Source organism: Sapajus apella, unplaced genomic scaffold (assembly GCF_009761245.1).
Source record: "Sapajus apella isolate SASKATOON/1434 unplaced genomic scaffold, GSC_monkey_1.0 scaffold209, whole genome shotgun sequence".
NCBI classification, from domain to species: Eukaryota; Metazoa; Chordata; class Mammalia; order Primates; family Cebidae; genus Sapajus; species Sapajus apella.
In genome coordinates this window covers 352,042-368,582 of record NW_022437149.1, presented here as the reverse complement: position 1 = coordinate 368,582, position 16,541 = coordinate 352,042, and the positions used below count along the sequence as shown (strand labels likewise).

The window sequence follows — 16,541 nt, the reverse complement described above, 5'->3', positions numbered from 1 at the left end:
CTGTATATCTTTGATGTGGTTTCTGTTTTTTTTTTTTATTTAAAAATTTAGGTTTTTTTTTTTAATTCTTGTTTTTAAAAGTTTGTGTATTATTTTGAATAACATGCCTTTTTCCAGAAGCGTCTTTTGCAAATATTTGTTCCCAGCCTGGCTTGTTTTCTCAGTCTCTTTACATTCTCTTTAGCAACGTAGATGTAAGTAATTTTGGTTTTTTGTTTGTTTGTTTAAGACCCAGTCTTGCTCTGCTGCCCAGGCTGGAGTGCAGTGGTGCAACCTCGGCCTGGTTAATTTTTTATTTTTAGTAGAGGTGAAGTTTTACCATGTTGGCCAGGCTGGTCTCGAACTCTTGGCCTCAAGTGATCTGCCCCACTAGCCTCCCAAAGTGCTGGGATTACAGGTGTGAGCCACCACGTCCTGATGCTGTTTGTAATTTTTATAAAGTTGAATTATCAATTTGAGTTTTCAATTATTTCTAAGTTATTTCAAAGGATTATGCCTTTGGTGTTGTATCTAAAAAGTTATTGCCATAGTGAAGGTCATCTAAATTTTCTTTTTTTTTTTTTTTAGTTGGAGTCTTGCTCTGCTGCTCAGGCTGGAGGGCAGTGACGCCATCTCCACTCACTGCAACCTCCGCCTCGTGGTTCAAGCGATTCTCCTGCCTCAGCCTCCCGAGTAGCTGGGACTACAGGCACACGCCACCAGACCTAGCTAATTTTTGCATTTTCAGTAGAGCCGGGGTTTCACTCTGGTGGCCAGGCTGATCTCAAACTCCTGAGCTCAAGTGATCCACCAGCCTTGGCCTCCCAAAGTGTTGGGATTACAGGCGTCAACCACCACCCTTAGCCTAAATTTACTCCTATGTTATCTTACAGGAGTGGTATCTTTTGCATTTTGCATATAGATTTGTGATCCACGTTGAGTAAATTTTTGTGAAGTGTATAAGGTTTGTGTCTATTTTCTAGATTATTATTTTTTCATGTAAATGTCCAGTTGTTCCAGTACTTTTTTTTTGAGATAGTCTCACTCTCTCGCCCAGGCTGGAGTGTAGTAGCACGAACTCGGCTCACTTCAGCTTTCTGGGTTCAAGTCTCCCACGTTCAGGTTACTCTGTTGCCTTGCTCTCCCAAGTAACTGGGACTACAGGCGAACACCACCATGCCCGGCTAATTTCTTTGTATGTTTTGTAGAGACGGGGTTTCACCAAGTTGTCTAGGCTAGTCTTGAACTCCTGAGCTCAGGCAATCTGCTCGCCTCGGCCTCCCAAAGTGCCAGGATTACAGGTGTGAGCCACTGCGCCCAGCCTGTGTTTCTTATTTCAAATTCTACTTGCTCATCACTGATATATAGGAAAGCAATTAATTTTGTATGTAAACCTTTTATCCTGCAATGGTGCTGTAATTGATTATTAGTTTCAGGAGTTTTTTATAAATTCTTTCAGATTTTTTATGTAAGCAATCACGTCATCTGCAAACAAAGACAGTTATTTCTTCCTTCTCAATCTGTACACATTTTATTTCCTTTTTGTGTCTTGTTGCACTAGCTAGAACTTTCAGTTTGCTGTTGTTGTTGTTTTTGAGACAGAGGTCCACTCTTATTGCCCAGGCAGGAGCGCAATGGTGTGATCTCAGCTCACTGCAACCTCCACCTTCTGGCTCAAGTGATTCCTGATTCTCCTGCCTCAGCCTCCCAAGTAGCTGGGATTACTGGTGTGCATCACCCACCCGGCTAATTTTTGTATTTTCAGTAGAGACAGGGTTTCACCATGTTGGCTAGGCTGGTCTGGAACTCCTGATCTCCAGTGATCTGCCTACTTTGGCCTCCCATAGTGCTGGGATTACATTACAGACTTGAGCCACCTTGCCCAGCTGTCTTTTCTTTTATCTTTCTTTTTTTTTTTTTTTTTTGGAGGCGGAGTCTCACTGTGTCACCCAGGGTGGAGTGCAGTGGTTCGATCTTGGCTCACTGCAACCCTCACCTCCCAGGCTCAAGTGATTCAGCTTTTTTTTTTTTAAAGATGGGGTTTCACCATATTGGTCAGGCTGGTCTCAAACTCCTAACCTCAGGTTATCCGCCTGCCTCCCAAAGTACTGGGAGTACAGGCGTGAGCCACCGTGCACGGCTCAGCCTTTTTTTTGTAGAGATGGGGTTATGGCCATGTTGCCAAGGCTGGTCTCGAACTCCTGAGCTCAGGAGATCCACCAGCCTCTTCCTCTCTCAAAGTGTTGGGATTACAGGCATGAGCCACGGTGCCCAGCCATGCTCTTTCATTTCTGATATTACTAATTTGTCTCATCTCTCTTTAATTTTTTTATTAATTAGTCAGGCTTATTGATTTCAAAGAACTAGCTTTTGATTCTTGTTGGTTTTCTCCATTCCTGTTTACAATTTCATGATTTCTATGCTATTTTTTTCTGTGTATATTAAATTTAATTTGCTCTTCCTTTCTAGCTTCCTAAGGCAGAAACCTAGATTCAATTATTTATTTTTAGATTTTATTTATTTATTTATTTTTTGAGACAGGGACTTGCTCTGTTGCCCCAGGAGTGCAGTGGCGTGATCACAGCTCACTGCAGCCTCAACCTCCCCAGGCTCAAGTGATCCTCCCACCTTAGCCTCAAGTAGCTGGGACTAAGGTTCAAGCCACCATACCAGCTAATTTTTGTATATTTTGTAGGGACAAGGTTTTACTATGTTGCCCAGGCTGATCTTGAACTCCTGGGCTGAAGCGATCTGCCCCTCCTGGTCTCCCAAAGTGCTGGGATTCATCAATTTTTAGATGTTTCTCTTTTTCTTTTCTTTTTTCTTTGGGAGACAAAGTCTCTCTCTGCCGCCCAGGCTGGTGTGCAGTGGTGCCATCTCGGTTCACTGCAATCTCCGCCTCCCAGGTTCAAGGCATTCTTCTGCCTCGGCCTTCCAGGTAGTTGGGATTACAGGCATGGGCCACCACTCCAGGGCTAATTTTTTTTTTTTTCTTTTTTTTGAGACAGAGTTTCGCTCTTGTTACCCAGGCTGGAGTGCAATGGCGCGATCTCGGCTCACCGCAACCTCCGCCTCCTGGGTTCAGGCAATTCTCCTGCCTCAGCCTCCTGAGTAGCTGGGATTACAGGCACGCACCACCATGCCCAGCTCATTTTTTGTATTTTTAGTAGAGACAGGGTTTCACCATGTTGACCAGGATGGTCTCGATCTCTTGACCTTGTGATCCACCCACCTCGGCCTCCCAAAGTGCTGGGATTACAGGCTTGAGCCACCGCGCCCGGCCTTCCAGGGCTAATTTTTGTATTTTTATTAGACATAAGGTTTCACTATGTGGCTCAGGCTGGTCTTGAACTTCTGGTCTCAAGTGATCTGTTTGCCTCAGCCTCCCAGTGTTGGGATTACAGGTGTGAGTCACCATGCCTAGCCTCTTTTTTTCTAGTATATGCATTCAGTGCTATATTTTGCATTTAAACACTGCTTTTACTGCATCCCACAGATTTTGTAAGTTGTGTTTTTATTTTTGTTTTCCATTGACTTGTATTAATTAATTTATTTATTTATTTTTATTATTTTTTAAGATAGAGTTTTACTCTTGTGCCCAGGCTGGATTACAATGGCATGGTCTCAGCTCATTGCAACCTCCGCCTCTAGGGTTCAAGAAGGTCTTCTGCCTCAGCTTCCCCAGTAGCTGGGATTACAGGTACCCGCTACTTGGGAGCCACCATACCCCACTATTTTTTGTCTTTTTGTAGAGACGGGGTTTCACCATGTTGGCCAGGCTGGTCTTGAACTCCTGACCTCAGGTGATCCGCACACCTCAGCCTCCCAAAGTGCTGGGATTACAGGCATGAGCCACCATACCCGGCCTCCATTGACTTTTAAAAAGTTAGTGCTATACAGATAGCTGTATATACAGAGATGCAGTGTTCAACCCTGTGCAGATCTGGAGAGGGCTCCACGTAGGAATGATGGAGAAATCAGTGATTATGAACTTGAGTGCATCAGAATCATCAATGTATAACAAAATGAAGAATCTTCAGCTCTTTCCCTGAGGATTTGAATTTGGTGTGTCTGTGGTGGGGCAAGAATATGTTCTAGGCAACCACCTTCAAGTGATTCTGATTCAGGTGATGTTACTAAATGCAGCCTTTCTTACTTTCTTTCTTTTTTTTGACAAAAACGGGGTTTCACCATGTTGGTCAGGCCGGTCTTGAACTCCCGACCTCATGTGATCTGCCTGCCTTGGCCTCCAAAGTGCTTGGATTACAGACGTGAGCCACCACGCCCTGCCACCTTTCTTACTTTCTTACAGTATTTCTCAAATTCCAGTACGTACCTGAATCCCCCGAAGGGCATGATTGCCAGATAAATACAGGATGATCCGTTTACTGTGAATTTCAGATAAATAAAATACAATTTTTTTAGTCTGTCTCAAATGCTGGAATATTTGGGCAAATAATCTGTTTCAGTAAAGTTCAAATATGCTTCCTCACTAAGCATCACAACTACTTCCAAATTAGTTTAAATCTCCCTCGTGGCAGATAGTTGTGATGATTATGTTGTCTTTTTCGGACATTCCAAAATATACAGCCTCATCAGAGGATTTTCCTCTTCTTTCCTGTTTTCTCCTGTTAACTTTTTCTTAATATCCGCATCCTCCTTCTGTGGTCACTTCAGAAACAGAAAGCTCCAGAGAAATGTTACAACTTATCTTCCATACTTTTTCTTCTTTTCTTTGTTTCTCCATTTTCACACCTCTTGGCTCATTTCCTCTCAGCCTCTGCTCTCTCCTGTTTCCTTTGTAAGTTCCTTGCTTTTGCCCAAGTTGTCCCAGCCGAAATGAAACTTCTACCAGGGCTCCCCTTCCTTTCTGTCTTCTCCCTAAGCCATCGATGTCAAAATTAAAATCTGTAGAAACAAATTAGGGAGTTTAGGGTACTGGGGACCAGCCTACACTATTGTGTTTCAGAAGGTGATTGTGTTCTGACAGTCCTTTGGAGAGCAAGTTCCAAGTCAGGAAAAAAAAAAAAAAATGCTGGGAGGAGGGGGCTGGGAGGTGGGGGGCTTCAAGAAACAACAATTGCTTTGCCTGGGGATCTGTTGGGAGAGTGATGGATGGCACTGCAGTTAGGACTTGGAGAACTGCAGGAAAAGGAGGGGAGTCATTGCCAGGCGGCATGAAGGGAGGAGGTGTCTGGAAGAAACAGCCACTCAGGAAGAGCTTATGAAAGGGGTGGAGAATGCACTGCCTGTGTATGCTGCTTGCAAGACCTTTCTGCAGACATTGCGTCTTTGTGAGCTGACTGCAGAGGCCATGCGCATGTGAAATGTATATGAGTGTATGTGTTGCTTATTTCAGATCATGGATGAACCGGTGTGAATTGCTGACTGCAAGAAACGGGAGTGGATTGTTGAAAAAGATCCTGCAGTCAGAGTGCTTGTTTGTGGTTGTGTGGTATGTGTGGCTGACTTTTTGCCAAATGCACTGTTCTGATTCCAGCTCTGAAAGTTTAGTGGAAGTCTGGTAGATTAAGCCAAGACACAACAAAGTCAGAATTTAGAAGAAAATAGGAAGCAACATGAGAGGGAAACAGAAGCTGCTACAATAAGAGACAAGAAAGGGAGATCTGGGGAAAGGGGAATGAGAAAACAGAAGACAAATAATAGCAATTCTTCTCTTAAAAAGGAAAAATTTAGGGCCGGGCGTGGTGGCTCACGCCTGTAATCCCAGCACTTTGGGAGGCCGAGGCGGGTGGATCACGAGGTCAAGAGATCGAGACCATCCTGGTCAAAATGGTGAAACCCCGTCTCTACTAAAAATACAAAACATTAGCTGGGCATGGTGGCGCGTGCCTGTAATCCCAGCTACTCAGGAGGCTGAGGCAGGAGAATTGCCTGAACCCAGGAGGCGGAGGTTGCGGTGAGCCGAGATCGCGCCATTGCACTCCAGCCTGGGTAACAAGAGCGAAACTCCGACTCAAAAAAAAAAAAAAGGAAAAATTTAGAGAAGGACGGAAAGAAAAACAACATATTCTTTCAGATACAGGCACTGTATACTCTTAGTTCTTCTGGTACTCCAGCGACACAGTTCGTGGTCTCCCTAATTTCTTTCTGGATGGTTTATCTTGAAATAATGTATATTACTGGTATATTTTGGTTATACCAGGGGATATTTAAACCTTAACAATTATCCAGAAGTGAGCATTACCCGTTTTTAGATGATAAAAAAGACGTGTTGTTGTTAAAGGAGTGCTGTTGAGCATAATGAAAGGATGTTTGGTTTTGATCCAAGGATAACTGAACAGGATTAGGGAATTGTGTGTGTGATTAAAATAATGTATGAAGTGCATGACATTTTTTTTTTCCTTTTTTAAGATACAGGGTTTCTCCATGTTGGCCAGGCTGGTCTTGAACTCCTGACCTCAGCTGATCCGCCCACCTCGGCCTCCCAGAGGGCTGGGATTACAGGCGTGAGCCACCGCACCCAGCCAACATATATATATTTTTTTTCTGAGGTGGGCTTTCTGTCACCCAGGCTGGAATGCAGTGGCACTATCTCAGCTCACTGCAACCTCCACCTTCCAAGTTCAGGTAATTCTCAGCCTCCCAAGTAGCTGGGATTACAGGCGCCCATCACCACACCTGGCTAATGTTTTTCTATTTTTAGTAGAGACGGGGTTTTGCCATGTTGGCCAGGCTAATCTCGAACTCCTGACCTCAGTTGATTAGCCCGCTTCGGCCTCCCAAAGTGCTGGGATTACAGGCCTGAGCCACCGTACCCGGCTGTGCACAACATATTTCAAAACAGGGATAATTACACCGTATCTCCACGTTCCAAAGATGTTTATTGTTATTACTTTATTAGCAAAATTTAACAGGGGCTACCTATACCTGGAATATGATATTTAACTCAATCATAAGATTTTCTTCTAGATTTGGTAAACACAGGGAGAGCATAACTTCGATTGAATGTGGGCTAAAAAGAGATGTCGTTGGGACCATCCTAGTTTTGCTTTGTTGCCAAAAGACTATAACTACATATTTTGACTTTAAATTGCAACCATTATAATGTCTCTCTTTCCCAGCATTTTGCTCAATTAATATTTTAAACCGAAATAATTAGTAGAAATTTTATTTCTGGGACTACTTTTGCTCCATTCATTAATCTGTCTTTTGTTTCATTCAGCCGTATTTTCCTCCTGGACTTTCTCTTTTTCCCTCTTGCCTCTCTCCTTTGTTATTTTTTCCTCTCTGTCATGTTTCCCTGGATTTGATTAAACTCTCCTTGACGTTTTCTTCACCCTTCTCTCCTTTATTGAAATCATTCCTTTTCAGGTTTGTCTTTCTCCCCATTTCTCTCTCTGGTGTCTTTGTCTCCAGCAGAGGGGGTCTGGTGGTGATTCTGAGGTAGGGAATGAGGCCTGGGAGAACGCAGGCTGGGTATAGGGAGGAGGAAATGGGGCTTCAGCTGTTTCTGCAATCAGCTTACAAAAGACTGACTTAAAGCCTGCCTCTGTAAATCCCCCCTCTTCTGTGCCCTCAAAGGATCTCTCTACTTCCCCACCTTAAATTCCACCTCCCCCACCCCCATTTCTCTAGTGACATCACTCCTCACCAGCTGTGACTGCCAGGGATACTGACCTACTTTTGGCCACTCTACTAGCCAATAAACCATGTTTTCTCCACTAAACTCAGGATTTTCTGCTAAACCCTCTTTGTCCCAGCATGTCAGTGGGTCTTTTTTTAAACCTCAAAACATTTTAGTTATCTATAGTACAGTCATTTTTTCAGGTCTGAAGTTCAAGAAAAAGCATAATTGATGAAATATTTCTATGACTTTCGAAAATCCATTTATGACTTAAATGGACTTATACTTTATTAAAATAGAATCAATATATATTTGAAGAGTCATGTATGTGTTAGTAATAATTTTTGTTGAATCTTTAGAGGTGATGCTCAGTTAATGGATTCTTAGGTTCTTTGTGGCAAATTATATGTACGATTATTTAGTGCATTATTAAATGCTATTGAAGCATGAACCCAAACAGCAGGCATTGATATCTAAGAAAAACTTTACTAAGAAGTGAAGGGAAACTGTAGACAATCCTTTTTATTGTCTCTGGAGGGTTTACAAAAAATGTTGGACAAAGCTGTTAAGAGCATGTACTTTGCTACTTGGATTCAGATCTTGGCTCTGCTATTTTGCTAGCTGTGTGACTTTGGACAAGTTACTTAACCTCACTATGTCTGAGTTTGCTCATCTGTAAAAAGAAGATACTCCAGGCCAGGCACAGTGGCTCATGCCTATAATCTCAGTACTTTGGGAGGCTGAGGTGGGTAGATCACCTGAGGTTGGGAGTTTGAGACCAGCCTGACCAACATGAAGAAACCCTGTCTCTATTAAAAATACAAAATCAGCCTGGTGTGGTGGCACCTGCCTATAATCCCAGCTACTCAGATCCCAGCTACTCAGAAGCTGAGGTTGGAGAATTGCTTGAACCTGGGAGGTGGAGGTTGCAGTGAGCCAAGATCGCACCACTGCACTCCACTCCAGCCTGGCAATAGGGCTAGACTCTGTCTCAAAAAAAAAAAAAAAGAAGATACTCCAAACCCAGTAGGGTTAGAACATTCCATGTTCTAAGATACGATAGGTTTATTATGAGACTGGGGACAGTGGTGTAACTATGTGTTTCAAGTATTTCTATGATGTGATCCTCATGCCTAAATCTACATTTACCATTTATTTATTAAGCAAGTATCTAAGTTGTCTGCCCCCGATATTCAGAAAAGTTCTGGGAAACAGTAAGAAACATGAAAGCCTGTATGAGTGCAGTAGCATGATCATAGTTCACTGCAGCCCAGAACCCCTGGGCTCAAGCAATTCTCCTGCCTCAGTCTTCTGAACAGCTGGGACGATAGGCATGCGCCACCACTGTTGGCCAAGTTTTTTTTTAAAACAGTATTTGGCCGGGTGCAGTGGCTCACACCTGTAATCCTAGCACTTTGAGAGGCCGAGGTGGGCGGATCACCTGAGGTCAGGAGTTCAAGACAGCCTGGCCAACATGGTGAAACCTCGTCTGTACTAAAAATACAAAAATTAGCCAGGCGTAGTGGTGGGTGCCTGTAAACCCAGCTACTCAGGGTGCTGAGACAGGAGAATAGCTTGAACCTGGGAGGTGGAGGTTGCAGTGAGCCAATATCGTGCCACCGCACTCCAGCCTGGGAGACAAAGTGAGACTCTGTCTCAAAAAACAAATAAATACAAAGTTTTTGTAGAGATAGGCTCTCACTATATTGCCCAGGCTGGTCTCAAACTCCTGGCCTCAAGTGATCCTCCGGTTTTGGCTTCCCAAAGTGCTGGAATTACAGGCATGAGGCACTGCACCTGGCCATTTTTTCTTTCTTTTTCTTCACGGTCTCATCTTACCTTGTAGTTTTCGGTTAGGATAAAACCCAAACTGAAAGGTACTGAATGAAAGAAAGGAAATCAAGGAAAGAGGGAGTTGGGGGATTCAGGAGTTGATGGAAGAAAAATTAAATAGGAAAAGCAATGAAGATTTTTTTTTGAGACGGAGTTTCGCTCTTGTTACCCAGGCTGGAGTGCAATGGCGCGATCTCGGCTCACCGCAACCTCCGCCTCCTAGGTTCAGGCAATTCTCCTGCCTCAGCCTCCTGAGTAGCTGGGATTACAGGCACGCGCCACCATGCCCAGCTAATTTTTTGTACTTTTTAGTAGAGACGGGGTTTCACCATGTGGACCAGGATGGTCTCGATCTCTAACAGAGTTTTGCTCGTTACCCAGGCTGGAGTGCAATGGCGAAATCTCAGCTCACTGCAATCTCCGCCTCCTGGGTTCAGGCGATTCTCCTGCCTCAACCTCCTGAGTAGCTGGGATTACCGGCACGCACCACCATGCCCAGCTAATGTTTTGTATTTTTAGTAGAGATGGGGTTTCACATGTTGATGAGGATGGTCTCGATCTCTTGACCTCGTGATCCACCCGCCTCGGCTTCCCAAAGTGCTGGGATTACAGGCGTGAGCCACCGCGCCCGGCCAATTTTTTTTTTTTTTTTTTTATAATGAGTTATTAGCTCAATGATTTAAAAACAAAATTAGGGGCTGCGTGTGATGGCTTGCACCTATAATCCCAGCACTTTGGGAGGCCAAGGCGGCTAGATCACTTGAGGCTAGTAGTTCAAGACCAGCCTAGGCAACACGGTAAGACCTGTCTCTACTAAAAATACAAAAATCTGCCAGGTGTGGTGGTCATCCCAGCTACTCCAGAGGCAGAGGCACCAGAATTGTCTGAACCCAGGAGGCAGAGGTTGGAGTAGAGATTGAGCCACTGCACTCTTGCCTGAGCAACCGAGTGAGACTGTCTCAAAAAGACAAAAAACAAAAAACAGTTAGGAAATAGGACAGGTTAAGAATTTGGGTTGAATAGCAGTAAACTGCTGTTTCTTTGAACCTAGGATAACCACATGAACTTAGACTACTGAACAGGGCTCCCCAGTCTAATTCTTTCATGTCAAAAAACAGCAAGGCAGATCAGGACAATTACAGTGGTGTCAGGCCATTAGGATGCTTCCAGACTTCATTCATTCATTTAATCTGTAAATGTTTACAATCATTCAAGGTGCTGCTGGTGACATAGATGTGTGACAGGTGCACATAGCCCTTATGTGGTTTGCATATCATCATTTTTGTGGTTGAACTGCATGGATGCATTATCTACCAATTCAGTCCTGTTTCCCTGCATCAAGTTTTTTGTTACTGTTGTTTTTCCTTTAATACTTGATACTTCCTCTATTCTTTAGATGAGAACACATCTCATGTGCTTTTCCACATTTTCTTATTCCATTTTTGATTCTTTAATTCTTCCCGGGTTGTTATACTTCTAAGATCCTCCCAAAGACAGGACATCAGGATCAGCAAATTGCCGCCAATGATTTGATTTCACTGCCTCATTTTCTCTTCAATCAGAGAGGACTAACAATATTTACTCTCAGAATGTTACCTGAGGCTACATGAGTTTATACATGTCGAGAGCTTTAAATAAAGAGCATTTTATAAATGGCTATTTTGGTCTCTAAGACACTGTGCTCAAACTTTCATGTGTCTAAGGATCCTTTAGTATGCTTATTCCAGATGCAGATATATGGCTGATTTTAGATGCTTTGAGTTGCTCAAGAAATGCAGGTATACAGGCTGATTCAGGTCAGAGGCAGAGATGAAGGAGTCTGCATTTTAAACGAGCCTTCCAAGTAATTTCTATGTAGTAGAAGGGAAAAAAAAAATCTTAACCAGATACAATTAAAGACGGAGGGGGAAAACCTACATCATGTCTCTTGCCAAGACTGTCTTTTCTTTCCACCCATTCTTTCTCTTCTGTGATTCAGCCAATGTATGGTCTTTCCGCCCTTTGTGTCTGGCATCTGCATTTTCTTAGCATAGTTAGAGAGACAGCTCAGTTTAATGTGCTGAGATGGAGCAGGAAAGAGGAGGAGGGGTGTGGGTGAAGAAAGGCTAGATCAGTGTTTAGCTATTCTACTGTGAAGACTGCTGCTGGGCCTGTTGTTGGGCTGGTTCTAGCCGGCTGGCTCCAGGAGAGGAAGCAGCGGGGAGAGCTAGATTTACTGCAGCTGCCGCTACTGTTCCTTATTTGCTAGTGAGGCTTCTGACATTAGACACCAACCACCTTTTCTCCAGCCACATGAATTTTGCAGTAATAACGTTAGATAATCCACAAAGAACACTATTTTAGGTACTGATGATAACCATCTCAAAGATTAAATTCTTGTTTACAATTCTCTTTACGACTTCAAGGCCTTTAGTTTTGATCAAATTCCAGCTGGCTTCCTTGTCTTCAAACCCAGGGGGAGATGATTTGCAACAGATGAGGTGTATGGGGCACTTAAGGATTTTTGCTTGACCTGCAATAGACAAACAGTTTATTGTTACTTCATTCGTAAATTATGTTTTTCAGGCTGATGCAGATATATTGCTATGTACTCAGGTAGAATAAGAGACATGGTGACTGGACCTAGGTAACTCTGTTAGGGGAGATTTTGTTTCCATTAAACCCTCACTTTTACGTGCCTTAACCCCAGTATCTTCATATTAACTATTATCTCACCAAAAACTTTAAAATGTTTTGTACTGCGATTTTCTTTTTTTTGAGATGGAGTTTCTCGTTCTGTTTCCCAGGCTGGAGTGCAGTGGCACAATCTCAGCTCACTGCAACCTCCGCCTCCCAGATTCAAGTGATTCTCCTGCCTCAGCCTCCCCAGTACCTGGGATTACAGGGGCCCACCATGCCCAGCTAATTTTTGTGTTTTTCGTAGAGACGGGGGTTTCACCATGTTGGACCAGGCTGGTCTCAAAATTCTAACCTCAGGTAATCTGCCCGCCTCAGCCTCTCAAAATACTGAGATGACAGGCCACCATACCCGGCCTGTACTGCAAGTTTAGTTGTCATTTTCTAACTGGCTAATCTCACTGACTAGCTGAAATGGCTAGATAATATGTGTATTTCAGCACAACCAAACAGTATAGTTAATTCTAACATCTCTGTTGTGTAAACTTGGGTCTTTACCCTGGCTGTGTATTAAAATCCTCTGGAGAGATCTGAAAAAATATTGGTTCCTGGATGCCAATGCTGATTTAATCAGTTTTTGGAAGCTCTCCTCTTGATTCTATTTATTTTTTTTTTTAAATAAAGATGGGCTGGGCACGGTGGCTCATGCATGTAATCACAGCTCTTTGGGGGAGGCCCAGGTGGGCAGATTACCTGAGGTCAGGTGCTCGAGGCCAGCCTGGCCAACACGGTGAAACCCCAAGTCTCTACTAAAAGTACAAAAATTATCTGGGCACCTGTAATCCCAGCTACTCAGGAGGCTAAGGCAGGAGAATCACTTGAACCCAGGAGGTGGAAGTTGCAGTGAGCCAAGATCTCGCTACTTCACTCCAGCCAGGGTGACAGAGTCAGGCTCTGTCTCAAAAAACAACAAAAATAGACACAGGGTCTCCCTATATTGCCCAGGTTGGTCTCGGACTTCTGTGCTTAAGGGATCCTCTTGCCTCAACCTCCCAAAGTGGTGGCACTACAGGTGTGAGCCATCACACCCAGCCTCCTGCTGATTCTTTTTTTTTTTTTTTTTTTTCGAGACTGAGTACCGTTTGTTGCCCAGGCTGGAGTGCAGTGGCCCGGTCTCGGCTCACTGCACTCTCCACCTCCCAGATTCAAGCAATTTTCCTGATTCAGCCTCTCCAGTAGGTGGGATTACAGGCACCTGCTACCACACCTAGGTAATTTTTGTATTCTTAGTAGAGACAGAGTTTCACCATGTTGGCCAGGCTGGTCTTGAACTCCTAATCTGAGTGATCCACATTCCTCAGCCTCCCAAAGTGCTGAGATTACAGATATGAGCCACAGCACCCAGTCCCTCCTGTTGATTCTCTTCAAAGATCTTTTTTTTTTTTTTTTTTTTTTTTTTTTTGAGACAGAGTTTTGCTCTTGTTGCCCAGGCTGGAAGGCAATGGCGTGATCTCAGCTCACTGCAACCTCCACCTCCTGGATTCAAGAAATTCTCCAGCCTCAGCCTCCCAAGTAGCTGGGATTACAGTAATGTGCCACCAAGCCTGACTAATTTTTGTCTTATTAATAGGGATGGGGTTTCACCATGTTGGCCAGGCTGGTCTCAAACTCCTGACCTCAGGTGATCCACCCGCCTCAGCCTCCCAAAGTGCTGGGATTACAGGCGTGAGCCACCGCACCTGGCTCCTGTTGATTCTCATGTGTCTAGCAGTAAGAACAAAAATCTGGAAGTGTTTTGGTGCAGGCAAAGGATGAACCCTAATTTCATCATGAAGACATTACTCACCCATAGAATTGGTCTCACACTCATAGGGATATGCAGTAAATATGTATAACTATTTGTATGACTGTCACACACATCTAAACATTGTATAATTTCTCTGAATTGCTATTTGACTGTTTTGGTATTAATTAGTCTTAAACAATAATAGCTAATATTCACTGACCACTTACTATGTTACACATTATGTTTGAGTTACCTCATTAATCCTTCCGTCTTAATAAAGTGGTGCTGAAATGATCTTCATTTTGCTGATGAGAAAACTGAGGTTTATGGAAGTTAAGCAACAATCTCATGCTGCTAGTAAATATAGCTAGGATTTCAAATCAGATAGATCTGACTCCAGACATGCTAGGTTACTTATAGCATGTCTTCCCGGGGGATTCAGTTGACCCCAGAACTTCCTGAATAATACTAATTCACTGGTTAAAAATGAGGGGTGCATGATTATGCCAAGAAGAACTACTTAAAATATTTTTCAGCAGGTTGTTGCTACCCAAAAGAGATTTGAGTCCACAGCTGCCTAACCATACCAACCATGAATGCTCAAAGATTATGACTGAATCTGTGTACAGCCTTTCTGAACTTTGGGTTTCCAATATGGAAATGGTGTAGATAATTTTTGCTCCCTTATTATATTACTTCATACAAAAAGTATGAAGTATGAATTTGGTCATTATTCACATAAACATTATCTTAACAATATCATGATAATGGTAATGTTTAAAATAACCCATATCAGAATAAAATAAGCCATATCATTATTGGCTTTGTTTAAATACACTCCTGAGCTTTGTTTTACCCCCATTAGCTTAAGTCAAAAGCAACATTGTTATATACATGAGAATATCTTAGAATGTATATGGCATATAGTAGCAATACGCTGAATAACAACTTTTAAGGGCAAGTGCTAAGTGAGTTAATAGTCATACTTCCTATCCACAGTTTCACCAGTACAAGCCACTTTTTCTGGGGATGCACAGTTACCATGAATTGGATTCCTTAAGAGTGGGGGGACTTCTTATTCCTTAAGAGAAGGAATAAATATTACTGATCCTTTGTACAACTTTTTTCCTGTGTCAGTTTCACTGTTTATTTTGCCAGATTTTCAGCGTCAGTGTCTCTGTGATCAAGTTTCCCTTGATCATAAAATATGCTTCTCTTGGTCTTTGAGTTGAATATACTTTATGTCCCAGGGGTCCGAACATCAGATTGGAAGTAAGTAGCAACATTCTAGTTCTGTCGACCTTATCCCCTTCGTTCTTAAGATAGTGTATGTATCTTACAGGGCGTTAGTTCCTCTAAATTTTGTAAAAGTAGACGCCTATCCTAGGTTACTCTGACGGATGTTAACGCTGTAATAACACTAAACACAACAGCACTTGATCTTTGTCAGGTGTTAAATATTATATACTTATTAACTCATTTACTCCTTAGGACAACTCCATGAAGTAGTTAATGATTTTTATCCTCACTTTTACATCTGAGCCGATTAAAATACAGGGAGGCTAAATTACTGCAGAGGATCACATAGGTAGTGGAACCAGAAATCCAATCTAGGCAGTCTGGATCCAGAAATTACCACCCTAGGTTACACTACATCTCTTAAAGGACTCTCGAGACCCTGAAGGAAATTTTTAAAAGCAGAAGATGAAATTATATTGGCAATTGACTGGGAGAGGAGCGCGCAAAAGTTGTTAGCTGACAACACGGAGACAGGGCTGAGACCAGCAAGATTGCAAACTGGTGAGCACACTGCTGTAGGAACACCTGGGGTCTCCGGTGACGGAAGTTATTTGGAAGTGAATCTTCCATGGAAACCTGGGAGGTCGTCTCCCGCCCTTGGTTTTTTTTCCCCCCTTAAGACAAAGTAATAGCATAGTTGAACATTCACATTCTCAGCCTCAATTAGGCTATATTTTTATACACAGTTTTAGAATTTACAAAATGCTCTTAAAATATCTCATTTCATTCTCACGACGACTCCAGACTGCACTCTTTTATCTTTTCACAACAAAGGCTCAGAGGAAGCGTGGCAACTGAGTCGTCCAAGGTTTCCACTGGTTTCCAGGGGACAGAGCTGGCGCTACCCGCCCCGCCGGTGTCTCCAAACCCGCTTCAGCCCGGGCATCTATCATGTGGTTTTAAGTCGGCGTCTCATGGACAGAGGTATTGTCTTTACCCGTCTCACGGATAAAGACCTTCTGGGTATGCATGATCTTTGTCTCCATCTCTTTGCCTACCGGAGGGAGGGACCACCGCCAGCGGGGACTCCGGGCGGCGGCCGGCGGCAGGGCTGGGCGGGAGGCGCGGGGGCTCGCGTCGGCGCTCCGGGCGCAGACGGACGGGGTCTGAGCAGGAACGTGAGGGCGGGGAGGGCGTACAACGGAAGGGACTAATCTCGCGGTTTCGAGTTGGGAACAAACCTCGCCCCCCCATCCGTTTCCCTCTCTCAATGTAGACGGTTTGGGGGCGGGTGGGGAGGCGCGTCCTCGGAGCGCCCTCCGCGCGCGCTGCATCGCGTCTGTTCTCAGGCCCGCGATGGCTCGGGTGCGGGCGCGGCGCCGGGAGGGCGCGTCCCGACGCAGGTGTCAGATCCGCTCGGCCGCGCTCGGCGCGCTGGCCCGGCCCCCAGCTCCTCCGGCCGCCGCCCCCCGCCCGCCAGCCCGCCGCCCCCCGCCCCCC

General features: G+C 44.0%; 1 long non-coding RNA gene across 1 annotated transcript; it reads right to left on the bottom strand.

Annotated features, from left to right (window-relative positions):
* Window positions 1-10,479: 10,479 nt before the first annotated feature.
* LOC116544192 lies at window positions 10,480-13,703 on the bottom strand. Its single transcript, XR_004265855.1, has 2 exons — window positions 13,661-13,703; window positions 10,480-11,912 (listed from the first exon to the last, which is right to left on the bottom strand). It is a non-coding gene; the product is annotated as an uncharacterized LOC116544192 (long non-coding RNA).
* Between the last annotated feature and the right edge of the window lie 2,838 nt (window positions 13,704-16,541).